The following is a 23,086-nucleotide window of genomic DNA, read 5'->3' as shown; positions in this document are numbered from 1 at the left end:
CGTGAAACGTCCTCAGGCAGAAGAAAAACAGGGCTTTATATATGAACCATAATAAATAAGTGCAGGCTGCGCAATTCCTTCAAGTGGAGGAGGAGGGAAAGAAACCCAACCTCTGCTAAAAACATCTTTTAAAGAGCGAACGTGAATTCCCAGGCTGCGGTCGCAATGCTGTTTTTTCAGCTGCCTTCCTGGGCTAAAACGCTCCCTGCAGTTACCGTGGCTCGTACCTGGGGAGGCTGCAGATGCCCTGAGCAGGCACACAGAGGGCTCTTTGTTTGCCCCTATCAGCTTGCCTCCACATTTCTAGTTTCAACAGCCAGGATGCTGGGTGTTTTTGGGAGCTGGCTTTTCCCTGCCATGGTACCTGCTGGGATCAGCAGCTCCCAAACCTGCACTGGTGAGTTTTTTTTTTTCCTTTCCTAGGGACAAGGATGCTTGACAGGGGCAGAGTCACCCTCTTCTTCTCAGTGCTGCTCCAGGCTGTGCTCCCAGGGCAGAACCATTCTCCCTCCCTGCTTCCCAGGGCCGAAAACTGCCTTTGTGCCTTGAGGGTTGAGGGAAAAAAATATCCCAAAGCCTCAGGATTCTTGCTCATAAATCCAGCCCACAATATCATAGATTTTATGGTGCTGCCAACTCTGACAATTTTATGATGACTCTCATGTGATTTGCAAAAGTGTGGGTTCCCCCCCCCCCCCTTAAAGTTTCCAGTTCCTGGAGTCCTGTGATTACATGAGACTCTCAAGGGGTTCTGAGTCTTCCCCCCTCCCTGATTTTTCTTTTTTGTTGGGTTTTAGGACATATAATAAAGTTGGAAATTTTACTGGTGAGGAAAGTGAGGTAAAGAAATGACTTGTCTGGAGGTGGGACTAGAACTCATCACCAGACAAAAAATATTTTGCCTTTTTTTTTTTTTTTTTTTTTTTTTGAGTTCTCTCTGGAAAAATGAAAGCTTTTGCTGCATTTTTGTGAGTAATACAAATTTCAAAGTTTTAAGTGAATGGAAAATGTTCAGAAAGTGGCTTGAATAAATTCCCACCCCCAAAAATGAGAAATATTTTGTTTACATTTAAAAGATTTTACTCTTTTCAAATTTCAAAGGAAATTTTTCAACCTGAAGTCATTTCAGAGTGAAATACTGACGTGTTTCACTTGGAACCCACCACACCCAGTGGCTCCGATGTCTTCTGCTTCCTTTGCTTGGTTCAACCAAATCCTGCAGGCTCAGCGGCTGGTTCTGACTGTGCTTTGCTGTGGGTTTTGCAGGCTTCACCCTGCACCTGGGAGGACTCAGCTACACTAAAATAAAGTTAAAAGTCAGCAAGTGTCCACTATGGTTCCCCTATGAGACAAATAAATGCATTTAGGTGCGACGGCTCCTACTGTCAATCACAAGGGCTGGTGGTGGGGCAATGCTGCTTGTTTGAGCACCCTGGCCAGCTGTGCTGTTAGCATCGCCCTTCTCCTGGGAATACCTGGGCAATGCCCATTGCTGCCCATCAGCAGGAGGAGGGTCCTGTGGGGTCTGCAGCTGCCCTGAATTAGGCAGCAGCAGCTGGAGACACTCCCCAAGGCTTCCCACCAGCACCATTTCCACCTGGATGAGCCCTCCTACCACAGGGCTTAAAGGCGGAGACAAGACCAGGGCTGGGCTTTGCCATGGAGGTTTATGCATTGGTAGCTCCTAGTGATGCTGTCAGCTCAGCAGTGCTGCTGCTGTTGGGAGCACGTTTAAGCACAAGTAAGTAAAAAATGGGGATGTGATGAGGGGGTGGAAATTGGTCCCTGTGAACGGGTTTCTATGTAACCTGTGCAGTGCTCTCACTCAGGGGCATATAATGTGCTACAAGTCAGGAGGGGCTTCACCTTTGCTTAAGACCTAACAAATGACTTGTAATCTGCCTCAAGGCAAAGAATGTTGCTTGAATTATGAACAGAAAGTACAGCCCTAAATTGGAGGGGGGAAGGGGCAGAAACCTGCTGCAGCACCTAGTGAGCTCTTTAATAGCAAGGGACAGAGGGCTCCGGTAGTACTTACATCCATAAACACAGCTGTTGAGATGTTTTTGTTGCACAAGGCCAAACAAGTATATTACTATTTTTATTATCATGGTGATAATCATATGCTGCTGTTCTTCCTCCGCTTGTGTGATCTGGCATGTGGAGAATGCCATTACTAATGCGTGTCTGTGTCACTGCGGGGCTTTGTGCTGTTGTGATATCCCCCTCGCTAGCTCCAGGGATCCCAAAGTCATCAATATTTCACTTCAGCTTTTACTGGGACCTGGGCTGTGATGAATCAGAAATTTGTTTGTTGTCCCTGGGGTTTTTGGGGGAACATTCTCATCAAAAGGTAATGAGGTTGTCACGATGGAGTACTAGTTTCTCTTTTCCTGCTCTTGGTGTCTAGACTTCTAATGCATCCTTTATGATCACATCCCTGGACGTGCTGGCTATGTTTCTGCTCACAGAGCTTAGGGTACAGCTGATCTTTGCCGCAAGGCCGCGTGGCTGGCTCCTGTTCAACTTGTTGTTCACTGGGACCCCCAGGCCCTTTTTTTGTAAAGCTGCTTTCTAGCCCCAGCCTGTCCGGTTGTATGGGATTGTCCATGCCTGAGGCAGGGCTTTGCCTTTGAACCTTTGAACTTCATGAGGTTCCTGCCATCCCACTTCTCCAGCTTGTAGGGATCCCTCTGAGTAACAGCTCTGCCTTCCAGCGTATTGGCTGCTCCCCTAGTTGGGTATCATCTGCGAACTTGATGAGAGTGTGCTCTGTCCCATCATCCTGGTTGTCAATATATTAAGAAATTAAAAAGCATTGGGGCCAATACTGACCCTTGAGGGATGCTGCTAGTAGCCAACCACCAGCTGAACTTTTTGTTGCTAACGGTCAGCCTTTGCACCTGATGGTCCAGCCAATTTTCCACCCTCCTTGCTGTCTCTCCAGTCCATACCTTGTCAACTTGGACTTGGAGAACACTATGGGAGACTGTCAAAGGCAGTTGCAGGTCCTGATGTTCGTCAGAAACTTAGGCTGGAGGATCCCCCAAGGTTTTCCATCTCAAGATCACTGTAAACCTGAGGACGTCTGCATGCACCTCCTTCATCAGAGCTTTTAATTAGGAATGCTGTGGCCCACTAAAACACAGGATGGTTTTTGTGGGGCACATATCTGGGGAAAGCAAGCCTAGATGAAGCCTGGCTGAAAAGCTAGGTTAGTATGATGTATTTGCTGCTGTTCAAGTAGTGTTGGCTACCCTGCCTGAGTGTGGTGTTTGGCGTGCCCAGGCAGGGAAGGAGAGGTAATTCCAGACTTGGAGAGCTTTTAATTTAAGGCAGAGGGTCAATGGACCACGGATGGTCCACGATGGCGTAAGCAGTCTGGAGCTGGTCAGTGAGTTATGAGAGCGTGTGCCTGCACACAGACACTTTAACAGCCTCACTGAGTGACAGGCACCAATATTACTGTTGGGTCGATGCCAGTCAAGGTGGTGATGACAAACCCAGCTTGGCAGTGACTGCAGCGCTTGCCTACGTGGGGAGCAAATAATAAAATCCTGTTCTGGTTCATTTCCAAGTGTCCTACACTGAGATTGTGTAGCAAGGGAAGGAGGCAGCACTGCATAGACAGGGTCACGGGCCACAGATGAGGCAACTTTGCACTGCTGGGTGACCCTCAAAGCCTCCAAAAACACTTTGCAAAGGAAATGAAATACCACTATTGGACCAATGTGGATAACTTCTTTTTTGGGGTATATTTAACCAAAGCACTGCCTAGACTTGAATGACATCATTTGGTTAGTTTACAAAGAAATAATTGTATTTTTCCCCTCTATTTTAAAAAAATTAATCTGAAACAATAAAATATTTTAAACAATTCACCTGAAACAATAAAGTATGTTTCTATGGAAAGCATCTCCTAGGATAGGAAACATCAAAGCTTCTTAAGTTTTGACATAAAACATTGCTGCTGGGATGGGAGGCAGAGGTAGTTTTTGTAGTGGTTGCTGAATCCTTTTGTTAAGACAATTTGACTGAGTCTGCTTTTTCTTGTGGAAAAAAGACATTTGTGATGTCACGCCATGCCACCATCCCAAAACGTTGCTCGGCTCTAACCAGTATTCAAAAGAAAAAAGAAACACGACAAAGTCAGGACTAGGAATCAAAAGGGCCACCTCATTCCTAACTGTGCTATAGCATTAATAATAAAAAAAAATAATCTGAAGTCTTAAATATTTTCCTAATGTCTGTCTTCCAGACATCGTGGTTCAGTTCATGGCAACCTTTGAAGACTCTTGCCCGTAAGGAAGTGAGCTCTTGGTCTGAGCAGGATTATCACTGTCACAGGCTATTGCTGATCCTTACAGCGGATTATTTTTAATGTTGGTTTGCTTGGATTCTAGTCGTATTTGCACAGCTGCTAATAAAGTACAGGAAAGCTGTGTATGATATCTCCTTTCTCATCCGATTGGGGCAGCTTTTAGGACAACTTTAACAACTTGATCAGTTATTGATGGATGGGGCAAGAACCCCCTGGGTTCCTTAGCTGGGCCCAGTCTGCAGCGCCGTCTCCTGTTCCTGCTGGTTGGCAGACAGCGGCTGCTCTTTCCAGGAGGACTGACTTCCAAGAGCAGGAGAGGTGGCCCTACATCTGAGAGGTGCAGCTAGCTGAGATGTAACGGTAGCTATATATAACCTAAATTAGGACTTAATCTGAAGCCAAATCTGGAGGCTCTGTGAGCCAGGAAAAGTTTAACAGGTACTATTTAAAGAGCGAACTAGCTTGAGAAACTCTTTAAGCTCAATGTCTTCTTGCTGAGGACCCTCAACAATGTTCAACCTGGAATTTTTAACTCTGTCTTTTTGTTGAAGGTGGTTGAATTTGGCTCATGAAGGTGAAAAGCTCCCAAGAGACAGCTGCAGTGATTTGATTAGGCTCATTTCTTTAGGAAATTAAGCTACAACATGCTCTCTGGACCATCTAGCCCTTAACCAAAAGGTTTTACCCATCAGTCTTGTCTGCAGCGGGGCTGCTGTTGGAATTCCAGTAGGAATTTTCCTGTAGACAGGTTACATATGTGCCCATGCAGGGTTAGGCTGGAAAAAAGGTCTTGTGGGTGGTTTTTTTTTGAGCTTGAGCCATCCTGATGAAGTCCAGTGTAGTGGAACTGTATTAATTGAATCCTGTGCTGTTGGGAGTCTGTACTCCTGCAGGACAGATGAGTGGGATAACTGGGGGGATAAGTTATTTGTACATTAATGATAATAGAAAGTGCAGCCATCAGCCAGACCTGGCTTGTGCAACTCATTAACTGCACTGCGTGGGATTCAGTCAAGGACACAATACGTGCTTGGAGAAGTGAGATTCAATGACAAGGTAAAAAGAGTAAATTGGCAAAACCAGGATACCTCCTTGCTCCAGACTCTAGTAAAAGACAAGCGAGCACTGCTTTATTCTCACCCTTTGGAGTGACCCCGGCAGTGCTGCCGGGGAGATGCTCCCTTGTATCTCAACCCTTCCAAAGTGCTTAGCGCTGCTGTTTGTGGCAAGCAATCAGCTTCTTGGTGACACAACCCTGAGCTGGCCTCTGCTCCCCTAGCTCATACGAGTGCTAAAGGGCCTCTTTATTAGTGTCATTGATGACCATGACCTTTCTGTTCAGCCTCTGCTAGAGTTCATGGTGCTCCCCCATGCTGGGGAGGAATCGGGCTGGGAGACCTGGCAGTGCTTCCTCCCCATCCGCCTCCTGGCTTTAGGTGGGATGGAAGAATTTTCAGGCTACCTGCCTCCATTTCTTGAAGCAAAGGAGATGAGGAGCAATGGAGGAAAACCCCTTACATCGCTGCAATTTTTGAGACATAAAAGCTTTTCTTTGAGAGCAAATCTTTTTTTTTTTTTCTTATTCCTTGTGGCATTAGGGCTCAAGAAATTCCTCGGAAAATAATTTGTCAAGGCCCTGACTGATCAAAGACGTATATAAAAGGGCGCTTTTTTTTTAAAGGGGAAAAAATCCCCCTCCAAGCTCAGAATGAATTGGCAATTCATTTATCAACTGTCAGATAAAGTAGCTCAATCCCTATCACGTCTTTAGCTGGAGCTGTGGCCAGAAGGAAGCAATTCTCGGCCCACTGTGCGTACATGTTTGGGGTATGTTAGTGATTAGGGTATCCCTGCCTGGGGGATGCAGAAAGATATGACTCAGATTCGCAAAAGAGCCATAAATCTCCCTTCTTTTATTCAAAATGTGTGTTTTATAGCCATTTCCTGGCCAATTTCTGCCTCGAATAAATATGTAACATATCTGTGTGTATAGTTTTTTTAGGTCTGAGCACTGGGCTCCCTCTCAAGAGTGAACTGTCTGCTCAGGAAAAGTTTGAACGCAGTTCTCTGCTGTTCTTTCATTCCCAGAAAAATCCCTCATTGAGCCTTAATTGGCTGGATGGTGTCCTGGTGGCACCTGCTCCTGTTCTTGTTCATCTGCGGTGGGGTGACCTGGAAATGGATCAGGTGGGAGATATGATTCAAGGACCCCAAAAGGTCATCCAGGCCCCAAGGCAGGATCAACTAGATTGAAAACTGGAATTTTTGGTCCAAAGCCTCTTGCAGGATTTCGGTAATCCCAGCCATGAGCCAGGCCTCACACAGCACTGGATTTGAACGTCAGCAGCAAGTGAAGCTCAAAAGTTTGGTAGGTGCTCTGCTAACATCCACGACTGGGCTGATGGAGCTGGGCTTACTGCGGTGTTGGAGCCCACTTGTCTCTGCAGCTGAAATCACACCTAGTTCCCAATTTGTAGGTGACAATATACCTCCAGCCCATGGTACCTGTGGAATTGCCCTTCCCCATCTCAAGAACAGCGTCATTCATGTAGCTTTCCCCTCCTTAGCCTCACATCCTACATCCCTTCCACCCAGCTGCTTATCTCCCGGTTTATTGTTCCCACAGCTGCTTGTCCACCCCTGTTTCCCGAGTGTCATCTCTGTTTGGGTGACATAGAAAGGACAACTTAGATCTGAAGGAAAAGGTAGGAGGAGATGGACAGCAATGGGGGTGGAAGTAAAGGCAGGGATATTTCTCTGTTCTGATGGTTCCCATCATAGGCTGCACAAATAGAAATGCCCAATGTCTTTTAATCGCATTATCTTTTGGCATTTCTTTTAATCATGTTACCATTTTGGCTGTAATTCTTCACTGAAATGAGCTGAAGTGGCTGAGAAATGCTCACCAGGAAGAGGCTGAGTCATTTGCTCTTCTCCCTGTTTAGCCAGAGGATGAGTCCCAGGAAGAAGGAGAAACAACAGGAACAACTCTGCTCTTGGAGAGTATTAGCTCTAGGTTTTCCTTCAGTGTCCTGCTCTTCCAAGTCACACAGAAGGCTGATTCCCCTCGGTAAAACAACAGGAAAACCCGTCCTCTTTGCAAGGAAAGCAGTAGAAGTTTGGGGTCTGGCATTGCTGGTGCTTTATTTTTAGCTCTTCCTTCTAATCCTTTAAGCCTGTAGTTCCTTTCTGTTTCCTCTTCTCCTAAACCAGGAGCTGCAATCATTTGGCCCCGATTCAAAGCCTCAAAGCCAACGGCAAACCTCCCAGATCCCATGCCAGAGAAGTCTGGTAGGGGCCTAAGGTTTATCTCATAGAAGGCTCGATCTGAAAGCTGCTGAACTTGGTGGGAATCTTACAACTAACCCTGAGGAGCTTTTTTTTTTTTTTTTTTTACCATGCCCTTAAACATACCCTGCCTATCTGGCCAGGAGCGTATCCTGAGTGTACTTGTTATTTAAAAATAACGTGTTGTTGCAAGAAACAGTCTCTAAAAGTTTCCTAAACTTTGGTCCAAGATTAGAACTGATCTCACATATACAAAAACAATGTGATACCTCAAAGGATAAACCAATGAGAGCAATGACCAGGGGATCACAGGAATTTCTGCTAAAGGTAGATGGCAGAGGGCAAAATCATTCACTGGAGTGAAATGTGTGTATGTCCTTTGGATGCTCTTCAGGGGAAAGGTGCTGTCAGGCTGCCCTTTCTCTGCTGCTCTTTGCTACTTCTCAGTAATCTCTTTTGGATGAACATGGACTTCTCATTGCAGGTTTAGACCTTTCCATGAGCCATTCCCAACATGTGAGTAGTCCTGTGACTCCCAGTGCCAGGAGACATTTATTCCCTTGAATTACTTACCTCTTTATTGTTGCTACTACCTCTGCATCAGGCACTACTGTCTCTCCTGGTGTCATTTATTAGCAGAAGAAATGACTTCTGGGGATCTCCCAAGTGCTAAGGTTAGTAATTCTGTCCCTGGGGGGGACAGTTTGTTTTCAAATCAAGAAACAGCAGATCTGAAACCCTCCAGACAAGTGTCGTTTGGCTCTGGCTGCAGCTTTTAGCTTCATTTCTGGTCCCCCCCCCCGCCCCCGCCATGGTATCTCCATTTAAGGCCCACTCATGTAAACATTTATAAGCACATGATGGTTTTAACAATGATTCATCCTATTAAAGTCAAAGTGGCTACTCATCGGATAGTTTCCAGAACTAGGCAATAGATATAAAAAGGGCAGGGACCATGACTTTTCCGTGCTATCTCGAGTGGCTAACACTTTAGGCACAACAGGCTCAATTTCAGAAGAGATGCTTTCCCTTGTGTGTATTAAAGCTGCTTAGAAATACAATTTCCCCCCCGCCCCCGTCTAGGAAATGCTTTGTGTTCAAACATCCCAAATAGGCTCAGATTGTTGGGGCAACCCAAGGTTTTCAGGCAGCTCCAGTGATGGTTCAGAGCAGTGGTCTCATGTAAATGGTCCGGGGAGAAGGAGAGTGGGATGCGACTTACTATGCATAGCAATTTTTTATTATCAGCCAGAAAAAAAAAAAAAAATCAAGTTAAGACATGCTAATTTTTAAATTTTTGACCCAAACAGAGGGCTTCAGGGCGGTGACAGAGAGAGAGCACTTCGAAAAAGCTTTTTTTTCCCTGACTTGTGACACTTGCGTTTTACCCGGCCCCAAAATGCAGCTGGTGGAAGGGCTGTGGAGGGATGCATCTGGTCCCCAGCTCAGCACAGGCATTTGGGAAGCCACTCACGTGCACGTTGGAAGCAGCGGCCAACAGCGGCGGCAGCTCCCAGCTCTGCGTGGGGGCCACGTGATGGCCTGGAGAAGGCACTTGGCTCTTCGGGCTGCGTTCAAGCACTTCAAATACCACCGTGAAGTGCCCTGTGTACCCAGAGCAGCTCTGTGCCCCTGGTCTGGGAACGCTTGTTCTGGCTGGGAGAGGCAGGTTAAACTGGCTCTGTGCTGCTGCGGACACACCGACAGCAATGTCCCTACCTGGTGGTGTCACGCAGCATGTCCCACCACTGCAAGGGTTCTCCAGGGGCTTGACAGGAGGTAGGAAAAAGCCAGGCAGGATGGAGAAGAGGCAGCTCTGGACTGTTTCTTAGCTCCTGTTTGTGCAAGACTATCTAAGTCATCTCAAGAATGAGGCTTTTTTGATGCCTCCCTGTGCATTTGGGCAGTAAAGCTCAGAGGAATTTTAGGGGACATCTATATGGTCCTTTGCAAGCAGACGTGACCTTCTCTGCCCATACTCTCAGCTGGCTGGATGTCAGCCAGCTCTGCACTAGAAGGCATGTAGCTCTGTCAGCATGGTGCTAAGCCTGAGCTATTACCAAAAATAGGAATTAAAAATATGTTCCATGTTTTTTTTAAATTATTTTTTAAAATGTAAAGTAGTACAGGTTTTATTAGTAAACAGTATGTTTTTCATGGAAGACTTTGATGAAAGCAAAAAAAAAGAAAGTTGTTCAAAACTGAAGCAATGACAAAATTAATCTTTTTCATTACAAGATGATTCAATGCAGAGAAATGCTTAACTTTTTAAATGATTTATCAACTGTCTTCAAATATATCAGGCAATTTAAGTTAAAGATTATCATTCTGTTGAGAAATTACATTTTCTCTTGGAAAAAAAAAAATGTTTCAAGAGAAAAAGCTTTCTTTGGGTACCAGCGAAGGGCTCCTGGAGATATGTAGCTTCATGCTGTGGTAATAGGGAAAAGGAATGAAGTGGGCTTCAAAAGGAATGAAGTATACTTTTAATATATATATAAAGTATTTGTAAGGTGTCTATAAAATATTTTTAATCTGCTTGATTGGTAGGCAACCAAACGGAGGTAGAGATGCCAACGTAGTATCTTTGTGGGAGTTACAACCTCATCAGACACTTGAAGATGGTATCTATGGACCGTTGAGACTTCTGCAAAAAGAAAAGTGGTGGCAGGATGTTACCAGGGAGAAAACACAAAAGCCAAAGACCCTGAGCATGGCCAGGCAGTTGCTTTGGGGGGGTGGGGGGGGGGGGGGATAAAAAAAAAAAATCAGAGTTGCCAGGAAAAGCCTCAAGATGATAGTGGTAAGGTTGAGTGAGGGAACACCTGGAGAAGATTGATTAAGAGACAGCCAATGCGTGTGTGTGATTTATGAGGAGTGGTCCTGGCTTTAGTAGGAGTTTTTTGGAGATATTGCTGCTACGGTGCAGGACAAAAAACTCCTGGATGCAATATAGTTACTGGATTGTCAAACATCACTTGATAAGGTTCCACAAGTGAGATTATTAGCTTAGCAAGGGAGAAACAGAATTTGAGGTCAAGTAAGCTGCGGGGCAGAAACTTGCTTCACGAAACTGTAATTCTCTGTATGCATCCAACTCAATGCGTATGTATATGTGTGTATATATCTCTCTCCATCTGTCTGTCTGCCTGTCCATCTAGCTATTTACTCAGCTAACATCAGTCACTCCTGTTCCTCCTTCCTGGCAGCTGGGAGCAATTCAGTGTGGTGGAGAGATGACTGCTTCAGCTGGGAGAAGTTTGTTTCAGGGACTCCAAGGATGCCCCTTTGGACTTGAGTTTCCTCATGTGAGGAGAGGGACTGCTCTCCTGTGTGTTGGCTGATGGAGCTGAAATCAGGGGGATGGGGTTTTGAGATACAGCAACTGGTGAGTAGCCCTTTGGGCAGTGGGCACGTGGGCTGGGAATCATGCAGTGAAGTTGTGTGCAACCTGGGGGCCTGTACCCCAGCAAGTGTGAATTCAGTGCCTCTCTCCTCTAGTCCACTGCGGCTTTGTAGGTCTCCACTGCTGACCATCCAGGCTGGCTCCCCTGGAAGTAAATGCAATGGCAGAAATGATGTTGGAAATGAAAGAAAACACAGCTGGGCTGTACTCTCATTTCATCTCTGCTCCTCTCCATCTCCTGAGGGGTTTCCACGCCCTCCTTTTTCTCTTCCACTACCATCATTTTGATCAGCTGTCTGTCCAAAGTCTCTGAAAAGTTTCCCAATGCAGCGATGAGCATCAAACCCACTGGCACCAGCTCTTCCCTTTGAACATAAGCCCCAGGGCCCCCAGGGAATGATGGCCACAAGTGGAAAACCACCGCTCTGATAAATCCATCCTTTCTCTTTTAAGTGCTTACACTCTGTCCAAGGCACTGAAGCCTCCATTTTAAGATCTGATGAATAACTGGACCGTGCCTGAGAGATGGCTAAATGAATACACAGTGTTTTCCAGCTGGATAAAGACAGGGGAGCAGATAATAGAAGTTGGATAACTTTGGCTTTTGGTGTGAGCAATGACCTCAAGCGACATCTTATTAATGTTGGCAAAATGAAGGAGTTTGAGCATCCCTGGAGCTCGCAATGCCTGAGGGTCTGGAATATGCAGCCCTATATACACCGTCTTTCAAATGCATTGGTAGAGTTTTCTGTAATGTAATCTTTGGGTTTATTTTTTTTATGTCATTTTGAGTTCTTTAGGGAATAACAATGACTGGGCTGTGTTCCCTTTCCTTTGATAAGCTTGTAGCTTTTGGAATTTCACATTTGGAGGTGAAGCTTTGAAAGATGTGTCTGAAAGGGAGTGAGGCAGACAGCTTTACAGACTTTGCTTCTGCTCTTACTCAAGACAAGGTACCAAGCTGCTTCTTTCTGTTCTGCTCTCCAGAGCCTAAATAACAAGATCTCTTTCATTCCTGGTCACGAATCATTCTTCTTGGCACAAAAATGGGCACTTCTGAAACCATATGATGAGACATCAGAATGCTTTCAAGGTCATATCGAGAAGCCAGAGTATTAGAACAAAAGAGAAAGGAGGAAGGCATAAAGCCTTCTCATAAATCACAGAAATCTGTTGATGCCTTCAGCTCTACAGCTACAATGGGGTAAAAAACACAGCTAGAAAAAGAATATGGGATGCCGAGTTTCCCTGTGGCAAGGAATCAGCTGGGAACTTAGATGAGATACAGTTATGGCATCACCTTGGGAGAGTGACCATGCTCAAAACAATGACTGCTTTTGCTTGTGGTTGTCAGGAAGGATGTTACTGTCCTGTGGACCCAGGCAATGATGATGAGTCCATGCCCAAAACATACCCTTTGTGGGGGGGGGGATCCTAAACCCCTGAACTGAGGTTTTCCAAATTAGGAAGGGATTGAGCAGGGTAAATGGCTCATACTGGTATTGGGAAGGAGGTTCAAAGTCAGTGGAGCCGCTGCCTGGCCGTTAGCAAAAAGGGAATTCCATACAAAGCTCTTCCCTGACAGGGCAGTAAAATGATGGAGGCAGTTGCCAAGAAGGCCACGAAGGCCTTAGGTGCTTTTAAGAGCCAGCTAGACATTTTTATAGCAAAAGAACTGTGTGTGGGGAGCTCGGAGGGAAAGGAGTGGAAGTAAGTGGGGAGGGGGATGGCATGCAACAAGTGGGAACAGGGATGAGTTTTGGGGCTCACAGCCCTTTTTGAGGACTCTCTGTAGGACTGCCCTCTGTGATCTGTGTCCTGACCTCCCTAATGTTGACCTGAAAGGGGCTTTTCCTGCAAATTCCTGCTCTGGCTTGTTGTGTATGAGGCTGCCTTGAGCCAAGACCTGGGGAGAGTGGGTCCAAATGGAGCAGAGGCCATAAGCTTTTCTTGGGGAATGTACCTGTGAGCTGCATCTTGTACTTGTGTCCAGCTGATGCATGTTCCTACAAGCACTGTAATCATCAACCTGCTGAAAAAGATACTATACCACCAAAATATACTTGGGAGCCTTTACCTTGCATAGACTGTACCAGCACTTGCAATACCCTGGCAAGTGCAGCATCTGTCACCCTTCCAGGGCAGAATGGGATGGCTGGCAGTGTAACCCCATCCCTACATATGCTTTTCTTGAAAATTAACTCTGTCCCAGCCAAAACCAGCACAGGGAGAAAACTCTACCTCCCAGAGAGATCAGCTGTTCTTGCAGTCAGGGCTAGGAGTCCTCATCATCTGATTTCAGCAATTTAAAATTTAGGCATCAAATCTAAGCTACCCATCCCAGCTTTTCTTTAAGCAACATGCACGTCCTTTGGCTCCTAGAGACGTTGCAGGTCAGTACTGCAGCAAAAGTACAGATAAAGCGCAGGGGTGTAGGGATGCCCCAGCAGTGCGAGACGATGCACTGGCTTTGGGTGAGGACATGGCGTTGGCACAGGGTCACATTTCTGTTCTGAGCCTCTTGCATGCCTAGACAGAAAGATAAACAGAAATGGGAAACAGTGGCTGGATTAACAGAAATGCAGCTTCTATTCTGATATTTGCTCTTGGTGGTGGTTACATTCTTTTAAAGCAGAGACAAAGTCAACAACAACACTATAATAATGACAGCAGCAACAAAAAAAATCCCCAGTAGGCCTGTTTCCTAACTCATGCTTTGGCATGGACTGTCTGCTGCTTGCTTCTTGTGTTATAGTGCTGCTTGGAAGTGATAAGAAGCACACAACCTCCTGTACTTTAAAGTGCACTAGAAATAGAAAGAGAGATACAGCGCTACAAAAGGAAACCGACTGGCTTCAGGCTTTCCCTAGGGCTGACTTTGTGATTCAACACCCAGAAGCCTGATGTAGCATTGCAAATCAAGAACAAATTTTCCGTTCTTTTTGACGGGGAGTAGGTCAATCTGCTAGTCAAAACTGACACAGCTCTGATTTAACTAAATTTGCTGGGATTGAGGCATTGGTGAAGTAAATGGCATGTATACCATTGATGCAACCACACTTTGGCTGAAGCCCTTTGGTCTAGGACCTCCTTTTCATTTTAGGTATAAGGTAGCTGTGGACTTACCAGTGTTAGGAAACACAATGGATTCTTTAGCAGAAAGTTCCACGGATCACCCAAGTATGATGACAAAGACGACAACCTCCTCCTCCTCCTCCTCCTGTTTGGAAGGAAGGAGCTTTGGGTGGCTTGTGGCTCATCAGATGTGGCCCCTCTTGGGCTCCTGTAGTTCTTCACTGAGACTGTTGCCTTTTCTTACTGTTCATCCCACAGATGGCAAATCCCTTCCAAATCAACATCTACAGAGACTGGCAAGCATGCTAGGTGATGGAGTGGGGAACTTTTCCAGCAGATGTGGGCTTGGGCTTGCAAGACCAATGGAGAGTGCCAGGCTCTCTGGTTTCCCTGTACTTGGTGAGGTAGGCAGGAGAGGGACGTGGCCTCTGGTAAAGCCAAGAACTTCACTCAAAGACCAGCCTTAGGGAGCACCTGTGTTTCACCAAGCCTTAGACCAGTAAAACTGCATAATACTTAACATCAAACACTTTTTTAGATCCCTTGATCTCAAGGGACCATCCAGCCTTTGGCCACAAGCAAAGTGAAGGTGAGATCATGGTGTTTGCTTGCACAAGCTGGCAACTAAATTCAAACTATCTCTGATGTTGGGCACGTGCTGAGCTTGCGCTACTGCGTCTTCACCAGCGCTGTTCCTGTACTTTACCTAGCACATGCTCACCTTGCATTTTCATTTTTCGGCAGTGAATTTAGTCATGCACCTGCTCAACTATTTTACGGAGGTGGACCGAGGAGATTCATAGCTGCAGGAGAATACCTAATCCCCATTTTCCACCCCACTGATGCATACGATGTTCTACCCTCCAAAGTAAACATTTCAGCATGCAAGAAGATGAAGTCTGCTTTCCATGAATAGTTTTGTACTGTTCTTAAAGAAGAGACTTGGGAAAATCTGTGGAAACTTTCTCGTTGGCCCAAGTGAATTGAGAGAAAGAAAACTGCTTCAGAGTCAAAAAGTTAAATGTTTTTGTTTTTTTCTTGCGTTCAGAGATGAACATGAAAGGCAATTCATGAGGGAAAGGGAAATGTCTGTCTGTAGAAACCACAAAAAACGCTTTCTAGGACCTGGCTCCAATCTTGCTGCGCTTGGATTAATCACTGGTTTACAACCTGGATGTCAACAAGAGTCATGCATGATCAGCTCCTCTGCAAAATGAGCCATATACTGTGGGACAGGGGAAGGGGGTCTGTTAGCGAAATCTGCTGCTGGACAGGCCAACAAATAAGCAACTGGTGTTTGATCAGAATTAGTTCAGTCTGGATCTGGACTTGCTAATCTCTGCTAAAATCCTTGCCTCGTCCTTCCTCTTGTGCCCCTCCCCAGCTCAAGGAGGGGGGAATAAAATAAAAGGAAGTGGTTGAAAAAGTCTTTAAAGAGGAAATTCTTGCTTAATTCTAGGTCATGGCAGGGGCTGTATGTTCTGCACGGGGAGATGATAGAATCTACCATGACTGGAAAAGACATTGGCCATTTTGAATCCAGCACTGAAGACTTCCTCCCATCTGGCCCCAAAAAGGCAGAAAAAAAGAGAAGTGTTTTTGTGCATGGAAAGGGTGGCTCGTTACAGGGGAGGAATCATGTCCTGGCTGCTTGGGGAGGCAGGATGTCAAGCTCGGAAGGCCAAGAGTTTATTTTGGAAAAGCAAGCTCCAAGTTTCTCATCTGCATGTGGATGTGCTTCACCTCCCTCTTCTCCTCCAGCCCCCTCCTCTTCTGTGCCTTTCCAGCCAGCGTTCCTGGGAGGAAGAGGAGCCATGCTCCCAGTCCTCCTGGTGGCCTTGTCCCCCCGCCGGGGCACAGTGTCACTCTGTCACCTGTTGGCAGCAAAGTTCCTGGCAGAGGAGGGTGAAGCTGGAGGCTGGTTTCCTCTTCCCAAACTCATTGCAGTGCCACGCTGCTGGGAAGCCTTGGCTTCTTTGGTTTCCCACACTTCAGCTCGCTCCCTCCTTCCGTGAGTTTCCAAAGTGCTCTGCAAGAAGCCAAAGCACCTGCTCTGTGAACTCAGATCCTTGGGGGAAGTTGGCAGAGATGCTCCTCCTGGACCGTATGATTTTTTTGAAAATCGCAGGTAGATATGATTCCTTCTCTCTCTCCTGAAGCATCTGGCACGCTGCTTCATTAGTTATCTCTTCTTCCCCCCTTGCCAGCAGCATTTCTCCCTCCACCTCTTCCCTTACTGCATTTTAACAGCAGAAGTGGCAGTAGATTACCTGTGTTGGATGTGTCAGCTTGAGCCCTCTGTCCTGGCTCCATGAGCATGCCATCTCACAGCCAGCAGTCCTGTCTTGTCTCCAGGAGGTGCCTGCTGTCTACCAGCCAATGTCACTTACGGAGCTCTGCTCTTCCTGCTGGATGAATAATGGCATCACTTGGTTGTGCCAGCTCTTATTTCTGCCTAATGCAACTGTCTGAAGTCGGTCCAGGAGCCTGATCTTGAATTAGAGAATGACAGGGAGGACTTAATCTCATGTACAATTAGAGGTCAAGACAGCTCTAGAGATACAAGCACAGAGACGCAGCTTCTGCTATTCGCTTTTTCAGCAACAGTCCAATAATTCTCTAAATCCAAACTTTGGATTGCTGGGCTATTATTTTGGAAAGGGGAACAAAAATAACATAACTAAGCCCGTTGCAGCCCCTTGAAGTGGACTCAAATGGAAATAAAAGCCCTTTGCGGAGTGAGCTTTGGACTGATTTTTCATTTCATGTCCAAAAATTACTTGGAAAGACCATGTCGGCCAAAGGCCAGGATCTAGTCTGCGTACCTGCGCTGCTGTCCAGATGGAGAAGAAAAAGAACAGATGCATCGAGATGAAGAGAAGGATTTCAGAATGTGTTTTCAAAGCCTCCTGTTTGCTGAAAGGGCTGGAAAGCGATTTAGAAAACATGTCTAGGGTTTCCTTTGAACATAAGGAAAAAATTGACTTGGACAGTGCTAACATAGTGCCTTTCCAGGCTTACCGCAGTGGGGAAATGTCATTTGTTTGGTAGGAACTCAACCCAAACTCTCCCTTAGGTCAGCTGCCTCTCTGTATTGAAGAGGCTGGTGTGGGAGGAGACAAGCGCATGGGAAGTTGAATGAGACTTGTAAAATATTCGGCCTTCCTATAATGGAGGTTAAAGTTGGCAAATGGTTTGGTAATTTTTTTCCTATGAACTTTGCCCAAGTGTCCAAAGAGATCTGTGATCATAGTGCTCTCACAGGTTCATTAGTTAGATGCAAAAAGAAGGGAAATTCTTTGGCTGGCCCAGATTTGGCTATTCGTAGAGAGAGCTAGCTGAGGCTCCCATCCAAACAGGGAGGCTGAGCAGTTACACCCACCTTAGGTGGTACATGTGCTCTGTTGGCTGGTACAAGTGCGCTCTTGCTTTCTAGTCCTTCGGTGAATCTACATCATCTCTACATAAGCCGTCCTCTGCCAGTAACCTCAGCGTCTCTCTTTGGCCATGGGCAGATCTTCCACCTTCTACCGCAGAGGACATGGTTCTGCCTAGCTCCCTTGTCTCTGGATTCATGCAAACACGGATGGATAAATGAAAACTGTGCACCCACTGTCCCATCTTGCACAAGGCAGGCAGGAGGTGCAGGGAACCAGCACCTTCCCACCCCAGTCACAGCATCGGTGTGGTTTCAGCTCCTGGCAACCAGCTACCTTGGACCCTGGACATAGAAATCAGACTCCCTGCCTCTTCTCAATCTTTTAGACATGTTTGTTTTTCCACTACAAAGAGACAAATTTTGAAAAACAGGGATTCACGTGTTTCTTTTTCTACTATGTTAACTGTAGGCACAGAAAAAGCAGACATCTAGACTAGTATCGGCAATGATTTCCATGGAAACCATGTTTCTTTTTAACAACTCTGGCGACGGATGGTGATGTATGTTCACTAAAGGTGAAGTTCTGACAGCTGGAGCTAATGCTGAAACCAGTGGATCTAACATGGAAATCAATGTGGGACTAATGTTGAGCTTGATGGAAAAACATGGTGCTCACAGTGAAATGCTCTCAGGCCAGCCGTACAAATCAGATGAAGCCAATATGGACGAAAACATCAAACTTGACCAAGAAAAACCAAATGGAGGGCTAATGTCCAATCTCAGCTATATGGACACCAGACTCTGTTTTCCATTTATAATATTGCTTTACAACCTTCTGGCAGCATTTCTTAGCCTAAAAGTCGTATTCAATTCCCTTCACACATAAGGCTTATGTATTCCACCACTGTGGACTAAGTTTTGGGATAACAGAGAACTAGTCTTAACGTGTCCAGAAACCACATAGGATGAGAAAAGCAGAATTGACAAGTGTAAAAAGTCTATTTTAATGGAGTCCAATGATGTATTTGAGCTGCAGCAAGCTGTCAAATGTGATGTGGACTCAATTGATCCAGACTCTAGCCTTTGTTGTGGGAAATTATGGAATTTCCTCACCTCCTTGAAAGAGACCCTGAGGAAGAGGTGCTGAGGCCTAAGACCCAGCTCTTGCATCGTATTTAGTCTCTAAGTTTTGCTTCCATTCTTCTCTGATGTGGATTTAGGGACTTAATCCTTCATTTTCAGCCTACCTAAGATGTGTAAATTAGTATATGCCCAAATCTGTTAAAAAAAAACCAAAACCAAACAAACATGTGTTCATCATCATTGGTATCATCCAAGAGTTTCTAGGCTTGAATGTCTAATGAGGAAAGACCTATGCCTTGGATGTAGAGCTGGAAGCGACAGTTAAACAGAAAATGGGACTGCTGCTGTGGAGAGAGAGCATAGGGGAAGAGCAGGAGAGATCTTTCTCTTGCTTGTTGGGGCTCCTCAGCAGAGCTATGGACGTGTGAACTGAGCCTTGGGGTGGCCATTCCTGATCTCTGCCCCAGGGCTGGTTTTGGCTGCAGCATCTCATGAAGTGTCTTGAAGCATAGTCTTAGTAATGCAAGAAAGCTGCCTTCTGGTGGTGTTACTGGTGTGTTGATGTGACCTGACTGAGGAACCTGGAGCTGGAGTTCAGACCAGCCTTACCGTCTTCTGGACTTCCCAGGCTAGCGGTGATCTTGGAGGACCGCGCTTCTGTCACCGCTGATCTAGAGCGCCTGGCTTTGACGGGCTCACACTCCACTTACCATCACTGTGCTAACTGGTAGCCTGTGCTAAAAAAGGGGGCTGGAATAAACCCTGAGTATGGTGCATGTCTTTGCAGGGAAGCGAGAGAAAATTCCTCAGCTAGATGCACAGCTGTGTTAGACTCATGCATGGAAGACCTGTGCCTGAAAAACTGTCTGTCTTCAGCTGTCGTCTAGCTTAATAAAGGCAGGATGGAGAGGGAATAGCTTTTCTTACCTCCTTGGACCATCAGAGCTACAACAGCACTACAACAAAACTGGATCAATATGCAGAGAGGGAGAAAAAGTTGTCTCTTTAGAGAGACAAGCAGACAGACAAATAGACAGCTAGCCAGATTCTTCTCTGTTGCACTCATGTAACTCCAAAACTATTAAAGGAACTATTTGTAACCAGGAACAGAATCAAACTGCTGGCGTAGTTCACTGTAAAAGATTTTCGGTTCAATCTTTGATGGCATTTTAATAGTAACAGCTACTCATCAGCAATGTCAGGGTTAAATACTCCCAGCATGTGTGCAATTGCAGAAATACCCCAAGAAGAACCAAGGAAATATTTCCATCTTAAACTCCGATAAGGAGTGAAAACGTGCAACTCGTTCCATATGGTGGCTGAAAGCCCTGAGCCAAGCGGAAAGCCGCGGAGTCTGCCAATGCGTAAGACCTTGCAAGCCTGATAAATGAGTGCGTTGCTTTGGGAAAGCCAGAGATGAAGTCGCACTAGAAAGAAGAAAAGTGAGGAGTCTTTTTTTTTTTTTTTTTTTTTTTTTTTTTAAAAAAAAATGCCAAGTCCTACCCATTTTTCTTGTTGGATAGCAGCAAGAATTTCTGGAAATGTTTTACATGTCAAAGATTTAACCAAGCTGGGATGTTTGTGGACAAGCCATTATGCAATGAATAAATAAATCAGGAAAAAAGCAGGGGGAAGAGTCTATCTTCTCTCCTGTTTTACAAAAATGATCCTGGACTGAGACAGCTGCATTTTTCTGGGATACTCTGTGCAAGCCAGGATGAAAGTGCTCAAAAAGCGGAGCTCACAAAGTGGACCATTCTCAGATTTCTCCAGCATTGACATGGAAGACGATGTTGTGCTTGGTCATGCGGTGAGGAGGGAAAGGGCAGCAGGGGAGAGCCGGAGGACAGCTGTGGCCAGAGAAGCATTCGAGCACCGGGCATCCTCTGGCAGCAGGATGCAGGCTCCCAGCTGCTCTCCAGGACTGCGACCACCCCCAGCACCAGGCATGGGTGCTCGGCCAAACAGAAGCGGGGCCGTGTCTGGCACCTGGGGTCAGGGAGCAGGGGAGAGCTGGCCTGTGCTGGAGGGGAGCAGAGGGTCAGAGCAGATTGCGCGTCTCCTGCTCGGTGCCTGAGATTTGACAGGTCTGCATTCTTGGCTGAAGGGATCTGGCTGTACAATCGATTTCTGGAGAGGAGTGGGTAAATACACAGCTTGGCTGCCTGGAGGAAAAGCTGTGCCTTTGAAAAAGTCTCTTGACGGTTAAGCAAGTCACCTTCTACAACCTGAACATACTCCCACGTTAAGTCCAATCAGAAATAGAGGAGGAAATCAGCCATACAAACAAAATCAACTCCCCTGTTCCTTCTCCGAACAGGGATTTTTCATCCAGGAGCTGCTTTGAAGCTGTGACTATAGAAGCACTTGGGTTCCCTGCAATGGACAGCAACAGGAAATCTTAGCTGGCTCATTTGCCTAAGCAAATTTGTTGTAATGAAATTGTCCTGCAACATAAACACTTCTACATGGGCAGAAAGCAGTTTGACCTGTGCCAGCTTGGTGACTTCACCCAAACAAGGCATGCAAAGCCAAGAGCGTTTTGTTAGGCTAAAAAGAGCAGCAAAAAGAGCAAACCCTGCAGGTTGTAAATTGCTAGGCAAGGTGATAAATGGCATGTGAACTGGCCAATATAATCTGTCTGGAAAGTTGAAAAGAATCCCGCCTTCTCATGAGCCTAAAATATTTCTTTTTCTAGAGTACCTTATTTGCCAGCTATGTGCCACATTCATTCACGTGCCAAGACGTTTGTTCTCTAGTCTGGGCTTCTGCCTTGCAGCTGCTGACAAAACTGGCCTCTCAAAATCTCCCTGGCAAAAGGGAAATAAAAGTTTTCCGTACTTGGTGTGCTGTGCTAGGGCAGCTGTGTCCTTGCAGCAGTGCCTGGCCGTCCAGGTTATACCTGAGTTACAAATAAGGGTGGGTCATTTGCCCAAGCGTAAAGAGTTACCCTGGAGAGGGTTCAGACAGAAGGAGGTAGGTTTGCTGGGACAGAGGGACCGGTGTGAGTCACCGTGGCTGTAGTGGGCTGGGGGCACCTCCGTGGTGTGGGTGCTCAGCTGAGGTCAGGCTGGGGCAATGTCCTCAGCAGAGGAAAGGTGTCCCAGACCCACCTGGATGTGCAGAAGGTGAAGATGTGATGGAGCTACAGCAGTGGAGCAGGGAGGTTTAGGAAACTATTTCCTGATTCGAGGATGGTGTCTTGGACCACGTAGGGCTTCTCAAGTCTGCCTGTGGGTATATTAACCGGTGTCTTGAACCTGCTTGGCTCTCCTGGGGGGCTGTTATGGGCTTGATTAAATCAACAGGCTGTGCTGAGACTTACTGCTCTGGTTGCTGCTAAACCAGAGCAAGACGTTAAATCAGCCTGCTCCTGAGCCTGCCCCAGCCTTTCTATCTGCAGTATAACTTGGGTGCCATTCCTCCCTACCCAAGCTCTGGCAAGATGCTTTGCTTTGGCCATGGCTGTTGTCCACCCCCGTTGACTCAGCCAGCTTCCCCTGCCACTCTGCGCTGTGGCCTCTCCAGGGCTGTCACCTCCCCTTTAGTGTTGCCTAATGTGATGTGCGTGCTCCCAGGCTTATGGCAGGGAGGTGCCGTGTAATCCCACCCCTCCATGCCCCCAAGCCTGGCATTCATTTTTTGCTGAGGCTGTCTTGAGCCAGACCAAGACACTGCAGGGAAGTCCTCTTTAGGCCTGGGTTGGCCAAAAATTCAGTGGGTGGAAAATATTCAGAGATTAAATGTTGAGACTTCTCAGATGATGGTCCCTTTGATTTCCATTTAAGTACAAGTTAAAGAGCTAATTTCGATTATGACATCTCTCTGTCCTTGCAAAATATCCTTCCCACTAAAAGGCATAGGCCTGAATCTTAGGGCCAGATTTTTCCTTTGTATTTTATTTTGTGCTGTAGTTTACAGCTCTGAAAAATGCCTGTAAATATGCTCAATTTCACACTCTGTTCCCCTACGCAGCCTCTATGTGGCTGAACAGATCCTGTCAAAGATCTCAAAGGCTTTTAGGCACCTAATTTTCACCAGTGGGAGTTAGATGCCTAAACACCATTAGGTTTGAACCCAGCTTGCTTCACTTCAGCCTGTTTTTATTACACAAGAGAGTATCTGTAGTGGCTGAAGAAGTCCATGAGCTGAGGTCTGGGAAATTCCAGATGTGCTGTTCTCCAGCTGCTGCTGAACATTCACCATCGGGTCTGTGCCATGCCGAGGAGCCAGCAAGAGATCTGCGCTACCTCCTGCACCAGCGCTAATGTTAATCCAATCAAAGGTGAGTGCTGAGAAATCAGCCTCATTTTCCAGCCGTTCATTTCAAGCAGATGAAGTTCCAGGTTGCTCAAGTACATTAATGGGTCTTTTAAAGCACCGTTGAGTGTGAGTAGCTGGTTCCTCCAGGGCAAAGACAGCTGTCGGCTCTGCCTAAATGCATAACCTTAACGTAAGGTAGATCTTCATCCCCTGCTACCCAGCCCCAGCCAGGTGTCATGCCAAGGTTGCTCCCAGCAGGTTTCTAGTTACT

General features: G+C 46.3%; 1 long non-coding RNA gene across 1 annotated transcript; it reads left to right on the top strand.

Annotated features, from left to right (window-relative positions):
- The first annotated feature begins 1,652 nt into the window (after positions 1-1,652).
- On the top strand, positions 1,653-15,823 carry LOC148054407 (uncharacterized). The gene is made up of 3 exons (XR_015707156.1): positions 1,653-1,741; positions 10,819-10,997; positions 15,550-15,823. It is a non-coding gene; the product is annotated as an uncharacterized LOC148054407 (long non-coding RNA).
- The last annotated feature ends 7,263 nt before the right edge of the window (positions 15,824-23,086 follow it).

This window comes from Nipponia nippon, unplaced genomic scaffold, assembly GCF_047370975.1.
Source record: "Nipponia nippon isolate SJK-2023a ecotype South Korea unplaced genomic scaffold, ASM4737097v1 scaffold_30, whole genome shotgun sequence".
Lineage (NCBI taxonomy): Eukaryota > Metazoa > Chordata > Aves > Pelecaniformes > Threskiornithidae > Nipponia > Nipponia nippon.
The sequence above is the reverse complement of the archived record's forward strand: the minus strand, read 5'-3'. Positions and strand labels throughout refer to the sequence as shown.